This window comes from Drosophila bipectinata, chromosome 2L (genome assembly GCF_030179905.1).
Source record: "Drosophila bipectinata strain 14024-0381.07 chromosome 2L, DbipHiC1v2, whole genome shotgun sequence".
NCBI lineage: Eukaryota > Metazoa > Arthropoda > Insecta > Diptera > Drosophilidae > Drosophila > Drosophila bipectinata.
This window is the reverse complement of record NC_091736.1, coordinates 19948182-19961918: the sequence shown is the minus strand read 5'-3', so window position 1 is coordinate 19961918 and position 13737 is coordinate 19948182. Positions and strand designations below refer to the sequence as shown.

Sequence of the window (13737 nt, the reverse complement as noted above, 5' to 3'; positions counted from 1 at the left end):
TGTAAATAAAAATGTCGTATTTGAAAAAAATGGATTCTTTTGTTTAAAATCGAACTTTCTTTATGGAGGATGTTTATCTACATTACTTATACAAGGTCTTATGACACATTAGTATAAGACCTCTATTCTACATTACCTTTTTGACGCCGTTTAAATCTTTTTTACATTTGACACGCTATATACATTTGCTTAGCTGGTTTCACAACCTTTTTTTGGTAGCAATTTAGGTTGTAGGCTTAAAAGTAAACTTTCTTGGCTTTCTAAGCCAAAAAGTTAGATGACTTATTATTTGGCTCTTATAAGGACATAAAACGATATATATTATCAATATCTGAAACCTGTTATCAACTGATTTTATGGTTTTCCAGCTGTAAGTATTCACATCTCTCTACAAAAAAGGGTAAGTATGTTTTTGCAACACCGACTATATAGTACATACTAATTTAATAAATTTCATGCAATACTCTCCGAATACATATTGAAAATTTAAAAAGAAATATACACATAGAAATAAAATCGATTGGCTTCACAACCTGACACAGACATCACTAGCCGATCAGGAGAAACCGCATCGCAAAACTGACCAAGACCAAGGTGTTGAACTTCGAAATTGCACTTTAATTTGGCTTCAAGCTGCAAGTCGGTGTTGTTGTTTGTGGCGTGGCATTGCCTCGATTCCAGGTGTCACACTCGGTTTAAATGTGTTGAAAACCTCAAGTGGTCGAGTGTTGTTGCTGCTGCACTTGTACTCGTATTATTATACATAATTGCCGCCTGTTGTTGCCGTCAGTTGACATTGTTGCAGTTGCAGTGGCAGCAGCAATTGCAGTTGCTGTTGCACTTTGCTTGATATTTGCCAGAGATAAGGTGAACGAAAACTAAACAAGTTCGGCTGGTAAATACTGGCTGGTCTACAGACTGTGGCCAGGGTTTATTTAATGGCCACAAGCGTGTCAATTTAAGTTGCAATTAGGCAGTTAATAAATTTACTGATTTTGCTCGCCAGATTGGAGTCAGATGGCAGCTGATTAATGCCACTTTCGCAGCGATTCAGTAGCTGCCAGGCATTCCCAGCTGCGTGAGTTCAAATGAATTCATATCGGAGAGTGCAACAAATGAATGATCCAAACATCGAGATGCTGGCGATGTTGTCCATCATCCATCAAAGGTACCATTTCTGACCAGGAAGCATCCGGGCAACATGCAACATGTGTGTGGTGTGTTGGCACAGCAGGTGACATTTCCAGGCCAGATCAGGAAAATGTAAATAAATGAGCGGACTGCGGACTATGGACTGCGGACGACACCCATATGGACACCCATATATGAGCAGCACGGCAACACGATGTTGTTGCAAGTTGTACCTGGCTTGTTATGCCCATGTTGCTGTTGCTTTGATATACAAAACACTTTTTCATATCGAAATTTGTGATAGGCCGTGATTAATGGCGAGCGACACAAACACTTAATTTGACGCCAGGCCCGTAGCTGGCGCCTTGAGGAAACGGCAGCGATCTCCAGTCAACTCGCTACACTGCACAACAAATATTCATTTAAATTTTATAAATTAACTTTTTTTAATATATAAAAATCGTATATTCCTTTATCAGAAACACTATTATTTCCTCCAGTGTAAAGTAAGATTTTCTGCTGGTCCACTGGCGGGAGAAACAATAATCTCGGGAAAGATTAATTATTGTAATCACATCAACAGCAGAGCCATGCGAACGGATTCGGATTCGGATTCAGACTCGAGCTCGGATTCAGATTCGAAATGGGAGTCACAGAAGAAACGAACACGAAAATGATCAATGATCATCGCACCGTTCTCTGTTGATTTTTATAGCGAACTGCGATCTCGGGTCTGGGTTACACATTTCATTGGCTAATCAAGATGCTAATTTGAAGAAGATTAATTTGTGTGCGAGTTTCTGACTGCCTGGCAGGCATGGCCAAAACAGATACCAACGGCTAAGCCGGAGAAAACTGAAGGCTTATTATTAATACAGGCCAACACAGCCCCCAGAAAGATGTGTCTTGTATTTAATTAAATATATCCACCATACACCAAAAGAAAAGTTTTTCGAATAGGATTTTCAAAGAACCAAGCACACATTCGAATGCTGGTAATGAAAATACATGTTTTTTTTCAGTGCTCCAGCCATTTAGAGTTTCGGATGAGAGTTTTGTTGGCTTCGAAGTGACATGCAGATTAATTGAAATTTTATGAGTAGCGCAGACGTAAACAATCAGCGAGACCACCTTTGCCAGCCCCCTAAGGTCATAGGAGCTCCGCCAAGATGCGGAGTCGGAGATCGCGTATCCAGTGTCCAACCCAGCTAACTGGGCAACTGGCGGTGCTTGGCTTGGCGTCGGACAGCTGTTGCTCACCTCGTGGCCAAAAGCAACTTGCAACATTATGAAAAATAGCCAGCCACTAGGCACAGTGCAAACAATTCTTGGAATGTGTTGGAAATACTGATTTAAAGAACGATCGTCGAGCTTTCTCCTTTGTTAAAAATAAAGACCTTTTCATGAAAAAAATATTTAAATATTATGTTACATATTTTATCTATTTCAAACTTCTATTAATGTACCAACTTGAGACTGAAGAAAAAGTCTCCAAAGTCTTCTCTTAATTACTGTGCTACTACCATATAAAATATTCATTCAATCCCCTTATAGTAACCACTGTTCCTTAAGATCCTGCTGACGCGATCACCACGCTAATTGATAGACTGTGAAATTATTTAACAACGCCGGGAAAGTGAGCTAAGGAATCGGCATCGGCCCCGAAAGGAGCTGCCATGCGTGGCCGGTTGGGTCAGACCAGGCCCGATGGGTTTTGGCCCGGTCATCAAGCTGGCGGTCGGCACTTCGTTTGGTCTTGCACGAGAGCATTTGGATTTGGCCCCTGGCCACACATCCACTTGGTCTTGGTGGTGGTCTTTAATGTCTAAGTGAAAAGTGTTAAAAACCGCGATTCACGGCCGCCAGACAAATGAGCAGCGCTTTTTGACATTTGCGAAATTTGAAATGTCAGCCGGGATCTGCAGAGTGTCTCTCTTGACGAAGGTCCCGGATGGGAGGTCCCGATCCGGATCCATATCGGATCGCCAATGGTTTATTTTTTTGGCAAGGGGAGAGAGAATTTAAATTAAAACCCAGGTGAAAGGTTATTAATTTGCAAGTGGAACTGGGGCGTTGCTCATTGTTAATATTCGGATCTCCACTCATTTGGGTTAATGCTGATGGCACTCTGACAGGGACTCTGGGGCGTTGATGCCGTAAAAAATGGCCATGACAGAAATGCGGTTTATTTAATTAATAGGCATACTTAGTGAAAGCTGGCAAACTTAAATGATTAAAGAAGAGATTTTTGGAGAGTTCTTGTACTAAAATGAAGAAGATATTTAAGAATTTATGAAATATATGAAACTAATATTAAAACTGTCTGAGCATACGCTCGTAAAACAATCAGTTGCTTAATATTTGTATTACATTTAATACTTATACCCATATTAAATACATTTTTCCACAAACTCTTGGTATTCCAGTCTCTGCCCCAAGTTTATGCAGCTGAAGTGTGAAATTTGCAAAGCTAAATCATGGATCGGAGTTGCCTCTGTTGAAGCCCGAGAAGACCCTTGGTCTAGCCCTGGGCCAGGGCTTGGGTTAATTCGAGGAACTAAGATAGGTAGCCAGGCGAAATGGCAACGAGCCGTGGCCATTTCCACTTGGTAACGGTAAGCAGGAAAATTCAAAAATTCAACACGCACGACACACAAAATTCACGAAATGAAAAAAATACAGAGAAAAACACGAATGGCAAAAATAGGCAACTTTGTGACCATAACTTATGCGAAAATGATTCGATTTGGAGGCGTAAAAAATGCAGATACCCCGTGCAGAGCTACCCAATAATGGTCTGTCTCTCTACCGAAGAAGCTGTGAAAGTTGCACTGCGACTTGCGGAAGAAAGAGTGTGGCGACGGGCCAAATTTGTAGAAAATTGAATGCCACCTACCCATCATCAGCGTCGTCTTCGGTAGCCAGTAGAAATGCTGCAAAAGACAACATCTGACCACGTAGGCGGCACACGGATGCCAATGTGTAATTTTTGTGAATTTATTTTATTTGGCAGTGGCGCGTTTCCAAAGTGCACAAAGAAAAAATGTTTAAGAAATTGTTAAAACTATATAAGATTGTTTGAAAATTATTGCATAGAAATTTGATATTTTAAAAAAAGTTAAAAAAATATTTACAAGTTTTAAATTTGGTTCACAACTTATTCTTTGAGTGACTTCAAAAATCAGCAAATAGCATCTTCAGTAACAACAGCAGAAAATCACAGAAAATAATTGGCAAGTGGTGGGAAAGATTTCTCCCTGGGCACTTCGTCTAATTGAAATTCCCATGCTCATCGCTCAGCGCCTCTAATGGGCGACCCCAGCTGCCACACACACAATCTGAATCTGGCCGGGCCAATTTGAGCCAAATCGCACAACAACACGCACTTTTTGGCCAAATGCACGCACTCCCATGGTCTAGAAAAGCCAAAAGGAGTGGGAAATGGTAATGCCAGTCGTTGTCCCCAGCACCAGGACTAAAAATGCTGGACTACTCTGGACGCTCCTCTGATTGTCTCTGGTTGCATTCAACGGACATTTTCGGTACTTTTAATTGTCAGTGACAGGGCCATGACCCCCACGCCCTTGCAACATACTCGGATCTGGTGCGATTGCGATTGCGAAATGGTTCTCATGTGACCCGAGATTTTAATGCTGCTAACGAATTTTAATTGGCCACTAAATGATTTTAATTGTGCCACTGATGTTGGCCATAAGTTACATGGCAAATGGCTGGTAATTCTAGATGCCGCTCGGCAGATTATTTTCGAAAATGGGGGACTTTAAAAAAGGAATTCAAATGGAGGAGTTCAAGGTTTGTTCGTGGTATAAATCGCTGATAATATTATTAGAAGATTGAATATTTAATGAACACTTTAATCGATAATAATGATTTCTATTGATAGAAAATGTAACCTTTTTAATAGGTAGATCTATTTACTTGAAAAATGTTTAATCTTTTTCAAATTAATTCTTAAATTACCATGAAATACAATTGTTTAAAGTATCATAAATTTTTAAACTCGATTAATTCGAGATAATTTCTGACAGTCAATATAAGTAATAGCTTTTACTATTACATTCGTATTTATATTCCTTTTCCTATTATAATTATGTGTAATCTTTTTCAAATAAATTCTTAAATGCCAATCAAATACGAATGTTTAAAGTACCCTCTATTAGCAATCAATATGATAATGTTGAAATACATTGCCATCTAGGGTATGAAAAACTGAAAAAATAAACGATCAACGCCAGCACAGGTCCTCATCACAGATTGCTCCGCATCCGCAGCACATCCGCACCAGCATCCGCGTCGGCGTTCTCGTCGCCGTCTTTCATTTCCTTTGATCTCGTAGCGCCGATCAAATCGATCAAATGTAATTTTCGCAGCACGAACGTGCGGCATGGCAAAAGGAGGTCCGATGGCCCAACTACGAGCGCCAAGTGCTGGCCCTCTGTGGTTCTTGCTTTTGTTTTCTTCTGGCCCGGCCAAGTACATTTACACCAATTGCACTGATCGATCTGGGTGTAAGTTATATGCCACAGCAGCCGTAGCCGCAGCCGCAGCAGCACCGTGCCAAATTCTTAATAGTTGCGGGCCTACTACGAGAGTGAACCGCGAGGGGCCCTAAAAACGCCAAGACTCCTATGGGCTCAGCAGTCGAGAACCAAGAATCGAGCACCGAGAGTAAACAGCCAGCGACAGGGCCAAGACCATCACGATGGCGTTTTGTGGTTAAAGCTCTGACTTGGAGTCCACTCTATGAAAAATCGGGGTTACCTTCCTAAAATTATTCATGGTCTGTGTATTTAAAATTAAATTGAATAAAATGCATAAAGAAAAATATAACTATATAAAGTCTTACAGAATTTTATCAATTCTTATGATAAAACATTAATACAATTTTTTCAAGTGCATGAATAAAACTCGGACGTTGGCGGTTTTGCTATAATTAAGGACTTTGGTGTAATTTGTACACCTATTTAGGATCGCGTTGATTACAGGCCGGCGTTTTATTGCTTTTGACACCTAAAGGGAAACCGGCTTGAACCATCTCCCTTCCACCCGCCTCCCAGCTAACAGTCCCCATCCCGATCATCCCTTCTCCCAATGATCTGGCCCATTTGGAAGCTGTGCGAAAGCAGAACTCCCGGACTGGCAGGAGAGATCCCTCGATTGGCGCACTAAAGTGGATTTATTGGCTGACGTGAGAGTTTAGCGTTGACGGCATAGAACAAAAGGAATCGCCAGTTGACTTAGGTCCGGGGGCAGCCATTCCGGATCGGAATCGCTCTTCTGGGTGAACTCTCACACAACACCGGACGTCCTTTAATTAATTCGCACGATCGTTGCTTTTTATGTTTAGTTAAAATTCTACTACTTTCACCAGAGCATCGGTGGTTCAATGGTAGAATTCTCGCCTCCCATGCGAGTGGTCCGGGTTCGATTCCCGGCCGATGCAATTAAGTGACTTTTTTTTGTTTCTTTTTTGAGATGTTATATGCATAAATACTTGTAGGAAAAATTAAATTTATTCTTATAATTTAAAAGGTAAAAGGTATAAATTAAAAGGTTTTTACAAAAATTTTTAATATTTTGTAATAATTTTTTGTACTAAATAATGTAAAACCCCCCTTTACTAATTACTCTATCTATCATCCTTCCTAAAGGTCAATTTCAAGGCCATTCAGTCCAGTCAATCGCTTCCAAACCAAATTAAATACCAGACACAATTCACATATTTCATTATCGCATTTGCATTACCAAATCTAAAATGGTAATTTGTCTGGGCCCAAAATAGTTCTCAACCAAAATTATATCATAAATAATTTGTCAGCAATTTGCCAAAAAAAAAGTTAATATTCTGGGGGAATTATCGCCGGCAATTAGTTGCCAATGGCCACTGAAAATTTGAATGCATAAAGTCTGGCGTGGGCCGCGAAATCAGATGGCGTCGATGGTTATCGCTGCGAAAAACAATCGCCGGCGTCTGACTGACTATTGAAAGCATTTGTCGTCGCTAGTTTCGGGGGCGTTTCCAATGCCGGATTCCGGATTCTGCGAAATTTCGCCCACACAAATTCACGGCTGTTTTGGACAAATTGCTTTGACACTTTTCCAGCGAACGGCTGCTTTGCAGGAGAATGGATGCTGGTTATTGGGGATTGGGGTATTTTTTTGTTTGTTTAATTCTCAGCGGGTGAGCGCGGTTAAGTCCGACTTCGACACTTGAACGCATGCGCGGGCAGCTTGAAAAATTGCGGATATGTCACACGACTTTATGGCTATATAGAAGAAATCCCCACAGATCCGGCAGACCCAGCAGCTCCAACAGCAGCAGAAGCAACTGCAGCAGTCGCTGCCCTGTCTCCGCGGGCGAATGCTAAATCATCATAAAAATGTTGCAAATCGCAACAGGACTTGCTTCGCACTCATGCCCCCCTCTGGAAGTACCTGTATACCTTTACCTTTACCTGTTTCTGATCCGTTCTGTTTTGTTCTGAGCTGGGCTGGGCTGGGCTGGGCAGTTCCATGACAACTGGTTGGGTTCTGGACAAAATATTCCTGATTACTTGGTGGGGCGACAGCATAGTGGTATTAGGTCTGATAAAAATATAGATATAAAGTAGATACTTTTGGAAATAAAGAAATTTAAGCTAATAATAAATAATTTAAATAAGATCTTAAAATAGAAGCTAATCTCTAAAAAGTGAATGTTGAATCCGACTTTGAGGATTAATATTTAAACAAATTTTGTTATTAGCATAAATAAGGGGTTTAATAATATTGAAAACCAGTTTAGAACCCGTTGATACTAAGCTGTTAAATACCATAATCAATCAGTAATTTATTTTTTATCCACTCCAGAAACGATTGTGCAAAGCTAAAAATTGCTCATTAAATTGTGCAATTACTTTGTTATCATTTAATTTTAAAAATCATTTGAAAAATGAAATAAAATCTCGATTCTGCAACCACTGTGCCGGCTGTGGTCTTCCACTTAGTAGACATTCCTGCTGCTCACTTACGGCAAATGACAAGACGATTTCACACCTCGGGGAGTCCTCGCCCATGGGCTCTACAGCTCCTCTCGCATAGCCCCCACTCTGGTCATGTGGTACCTTTGTAACGACTTGTACTATGTAGAACCACTTCGTGTGCAGTAAACCTGACAGCCTCCCCAAGGAATATTCACTGTAGATTATGAGTGCACGGTGTGGTTTGCTTGATTCGCCCCTGGGCTGGAATTGCATAAAAGTTATGTATTAGCGCTTTTATTGGTGAAATGCACATGTTGCATGCCAACTGCTCATCTAGGCTGGCTTCGGTCCGATATTGATGTGGGCAATTAAATCAAAATGTCTTCGAGGGGTTCTTAACGCATGCCATCTGTAGGAATGATCGAGTATTGGCAGGGACTATCGCTTAGCAGTGGGAATAAAAACTTGGCTAAGTAGTCTTAATAAATAGTTTATGGCAATGGTCGATTTGCAAAAAAAAAGAGTTATCAACAGTTTAAATAAAAACGATTCAAGGCTGGAATTAACTCTGCCAAAGAGATTTTGAAACACAAAGAAAAATAACTCTACTTTTAATAAATATATAGTTATATCTTTTAAGTTATATTTATTTAACATTAAGGGCCAATGTTAATTTTTTAAAGAGTTCTAAGTAAAGAAGTAAAAATTTTTTTTATTACCTTTATCTTATTAAAAGCTCTTTGTGCATTTTTTGATTTCAATCTTGGCGGTGTTGCTTCTCAGCTCCTCACTTCAATCAGTAATCACAAAATTTGCCAGCCAGCGGAGGAAATGGGGGAAACCAAACCTGTACACGTTTGGCGGCAACTTGGCAAAGGCATCTTGGCCGGCTCTTCTGCCCCAGCCCTGCCCCACTCCGCACCCACTTACGTGTATGCCACGGCCGGCATCCTTTGAGCCTTTTGCCAAATTACCGCGCATTTAATTTCCACTTTGATGTTGCATGCGGCAAGCAGTTTGCCAGCTATGTGTCGGGTATTTTTTCTTTCAACAGAGAGCCGCAGCAGCAGCATGCAGCACCTGAAAAACTCGGCAGCCCCAAAATCCGATTTGCATGTAAATTTTCCAGCTCATCTCGAGAGTCGATTTTTGGACGCTGCTGTTCGCTCATAATTACGGCCCCAAATTGAAGTTTGATTTCCTTTTTGAGGCTTTTTTTGGGGCTTGACTAAAGTTCAATTGTGTGTGGGCCAGAATTTATGGACACTTTTGATGGCAGAGACTTCACAATGCCCGGGGCCGAGTTCGATGATGTCGGTTGTGTTTTCTGTTTTCAGTTTTCGATGCTGGATGGCGGAGCCAAAGCTCCAAGCCGTTGACAACATGTTGTTGGCGCATTTCGAGAGGTATTATGATAATTTTATGGCAAATCATTTTGTTTACAATTTTACAGGCCCCCCGATAGTGGCACGCCCAGATTAAGACCGTTGTGTGGGCGGTACACGGGCATTGCTGCCAGTGATTATCGATTTTACATGCCAAATTACAGGTTGCTAAGCCCAGCCGTGAGTGTCAATTTAGATCAACATTTGATCTTTTGGAAGCAAAGTGATTTTTTAATATGCTCTTCAATGGATGGGAGATATAATGTTTTAGTAAGGGGATTACACGAATTTTAGACTCCAAAATTAGCTTACAATGTCTATTCATGACATAGCCAGTTGGCCAAGTTTGTGGAGACGAAACCCGTCGGTGGATCATCCACTGGCTTTGTGTATTTCAAGTACAACCCACTCACTCCACCTCCGTAATAACTCAGCCCGAAACCGGACTCAAAAGTGGGCAGAGCCATAAAAAGATTCACTCAAAGTTGTTCCAACAAAAGCAACTACCCAACAAGTACTCCACCAACTGGTGGTTGCGATCTGGTTTTTGTGGCTTACTGGCTTTCTTGGGCTTTCTGCCTTTTTAGCCCGATCGAGAGGGAGGTCTGGTCCAACACTTTGGTTTTGGGAACGAGCGCTAAAGAGCTGCTGATGCTGCGGCTGGTGGTGATTCCGAAACGAGGCTGAAGAAGCCTCCTGCCCGAAAGACTGCAAACCAGTTTGAAAACGAGTTGCTGGCAAAGTCTACAATTTGTTGGTATTTTCGTTTTTGTCGGTTTAAGCTTTTGGCGAGCTGAACGAATCAGTGCCAATGAGGCAGCGATAGAGATGGAGCTCAAGAAACGCCCACAGATACAACAAAAAAAGTGTAAGACTGCTTGTCGAGGAAAATGGCTGCTTCGAGTCTTCTGAGGGGCTTAGTGCAATTACTGTCCAAAAGCGATCTTTAAATCGAAGCCAAGCAACTAGAATACAATCTTAAATCTAAAATGCATAAGAACATGTTAAATTTTCCCTCATAATGGTATCAGTTTTCCTCTCCAGAATGCAATCCAAGCGGAAAGCCGACGAAGAAAATTCCATCCAACCGTAGGCATGCAATTAATTTTACTAAAATTACGTAGCTCCATTTGTGATATCCCTAAAATGGGATTAACCACACATCCCTGATGGATGGATGTGTGGCTCGGATCTGTGTGGTTTTTCACACTTTTTTACTTCACGCCTCCGTGCACTTGCCCTTATCAACGTAGTGCCCGGAGTACCCGAAGTAGGCGTGTCTTGTGTCATTTCCCCGGCAATTTGGTTCGCTTCTCCGGGGCCTGAGAGTCTCATCTAATTTCCCGCTGGAACTTTCTTCGCAATTAAGCACGCTTTCTGCCCAATTTTTTAACCACATCCCAATGTAAAACGATGCCACATGTGTCCATCCGACTCGTATTGTGTGAACGTGTATCTGAAAGAATAAGTATCTGTGACTGCACGTTAAGCGGAAGATCGGTTTTGGCTCGCTTCTCACTCCGAATCTCCTTATGCATTTAAGGGGATTTATCCACTTTCTCAACATACATGCATACACTCTCCTGCTTTTGTTTTTTAACAAATATGAAATTATCCGAGCTGTCTTAGGTACATGGGGGAAGCATTCGTTGTGGCTTGCATGAAATTATTTTGAATTTTCTCTGGTTGTTTCGGTTACAAATGTGAGAGGTTATAACCTGACGAGATGTGTATTCCTCTTTCTCAAGAGATTAAAATAAGTTTCCTGCCTGGATGGATTTGTACTCGATTTTAAGGATCTTAATCGCAGGTTTTCCCTTTCGTATTCCCAAAACAACAAATTGGTGTGGGTTCACTGCCAATTTGCATACCAATTTCACTGGCCGTATGTCAAAAATTGTGAAAGTTTAATATAGAAAATACTTCTGATCCAGACCCGGTCCTACACCCTGGGCCCACCACTTTCTGGCCACCTTCCATGGCAGGCGGATGCCAATCCATTGACTGACAAGGACAAGTCGTGTGCGACAGTTGACAGCTGCTGCCTGCCGGCTGCCACCGTTTGAATCTCTCCTCCGATCCTGGGTGGTCGCCACGCCGCCACTCCGCCACGGGATGCCCATCAGTCCCCTCCCTCCCTGGATGGGTGGTGGCCACCGAATGGCGCCAAGCGGTGCTGGACAAATGGCAGTGGATGGGTGGAGGACTGCCACTGATGAATTTATGCGGAAGCTGCGATGAGAAATGCATTTTTCATAATAAATTGAAAGGTGGGCGGGGAGGAATGTCTGCCAATGTCCGCCACTGAGGAATATGAGATTTTTCAATTAATATTTATATATTACAGTGGAAATTGGCTATCTATACATACCTGTGACAGATTTATTAATAGAAGGCGTAATTAATAGACTAGAAAATATTTACAAGAAAGAAGATGAATAACGAAAGGTATATTTTATTTATTTTCATTTAAATAGTTTATTACTACTGTATGATTTTAAATACCAACCGTTTACGTATCTCCGGTAGTGAGCAATAAATTTCCAGCAGAGAGAAAACAAACTGTCAGACATTTTTATCAGCAATTAATCGTGTTAATCAAATGCCTTGTCAGCATCATTTACCAAGAAACGTAGAATTTACGTAATGCCCGGCGATCCATTACGTCTAACAAGAGTTGAGTGAAAAGCTCTTTCGAAACGCCATAACCGATGGCCAATCAATCAATGACAGCGACCTCAGTCGAGGTTCAATTCAAAGCCAACTTAGAAACTGATTGCAATGCATTTCAAAAATACTCAAATACTCCACACTCCATACTCGAAACCGTAAAAATTGTTGAAATTAAGCGCACGAGTCACCAACATGATCACAATGGCGTGAAAACAAGTCAAAGTTGAGTTCGGTGCTGACTGCGTGACCGAAGATTGGATGTGGGTATGCACTGAGAGAAAAATATGTTACTTGTCTTACAAAAATATCTAACATCCAGTGCTAAGAAAAGGGTTCTCCTTTTTAAAAGCTGAAAAAATGTTTTCGCTGTATAGTTTTGAACCTCTAGATTGGGCAAGACTGGCTTTGGCTTTAAAAAGGTTTTCCATGCTCGTGCCATAGAAAGTTGTTGTCCTTATCGGGGCCCTCGCATCTCCAGTTGTCATGTCAACGCTTCTGATTCCGATTTCTGGCTGCAGGCTGCATTCCACACATGTCACATGCCCCAAAAGCTGAGACTCTGCCGCAGATTGATGCCCCCCGGCACAGTGGGATACTTTGGTTACTTGAACACTCTCGGATTCTTGGCTAACTGATGGCTTGTGCGGCTGGCAGCTCCTCAATGTCAGCATCAGTCGACCAATATCATCAACCACGTCGCAGTCGTCAGCGTGATTAATTTGCTGGTCTTGTAACATGTAACTGCCAACTTTGGTGGCTCTTCTTTGAGCCACTTTGGGCCATCCCCGATCTTAACCCTTTTGCTCTGGGCCTGTCTTACCTTCTTACTGGCTGCCGCTGGCTGGCTGGATGGCTGACTGGCATTTATTAAATGCGGATTTAGTTAATGGGTTATTTTTGGTTGGATGTCGCTGTCTGGGCCATAAATCAGTCGCCCGAAGTGCGGGCCTCGGTCAGGGCTTAGTCCGTTAATATGCAATGATTAAAGGTGTCATTTATTATGGCTTCGGCAATGGATTGAACAATGCCACAGATTGTCAAATGACTTGTGATTCAACATTGTTCAGAAATCATTTTGGATTTTCAAAATAAATGCAACAAAAATTAACCTCAATAGAGGATTAGCTGTAAAGCCATTTTGAAGAATAGAATTTCTATTTAAAAAAATATATATATTTCATATGTAAAATTCCTACTCTCAGTCAGTGTTTGGTACAATATCCTTTATCCAATAATAATTTCCAATAATTAATAATCCAAAAATGACACTGCAAAAACGGAAACAATTTGTCGAAAGGCTCGCCGATCTGGCAAACAATGCAATGTGAATTTCATTTATTAAGGAGCCGCCGATATGCCAAAATAATATTTAAAATTAATGTATGGACAGTCTTTTTTTTAGCAACTGCTGCACCCACATGCCGCTCTCTTCACACCTGTTCTCGGAGATCGGAGAAAGGAGTGGGCGCTATTGTCAACATGTGGTCTTGGCCAGGATTCCCGCTGCGATGCAGTTGCTGGCCGGAATCTTATCCACAGGGCACTGTGTGTCCAAAACAAAACGA

General features: G+C 41.5%; 1 long non-coding RNA gene and 1 other non-coding gene across 3 annotated transcripts; one reads left to right on the top strand and one right to left on the bottom strand.

Annotated features, from left to right (window-relative positions):
- The first annotated feature begins 6524 nt into the window (after positions 1-6524).
- Positions 6525-6595, top strand: TRNAG-CCC (transfer RNA glycine (anticodon CCC)). The gene has a single exon. It is a non-coding gene; the product is annotated as a tRNA-Gly (tRNA).
- A 3692-nt stretch (positions 6596-10287) lies between these two features.
- On the bottom strand, positions 10288-12237 carry LOC138925833 (uncharacterized). Of its 2 annotated transcripts, XR_011442068.1 has the most exons (4): positions 12124-12237; positions 12009-12061; positions 11871-11908; positions 10288-11803 (listed from the first exon to the last, which is right to left on the bottom strand). It is a non-coding gene; the product is annotated as an uncharacterized lncRNA (long non-coding RNA). The 2 variants fall into 2 exon arrangements; XR_011442067.1 differs by having other exon boundaries at positions 10290-11803; positions 12009-12211.
- Positions 12238-13737: the final 1500 nt, after the last annotated feature.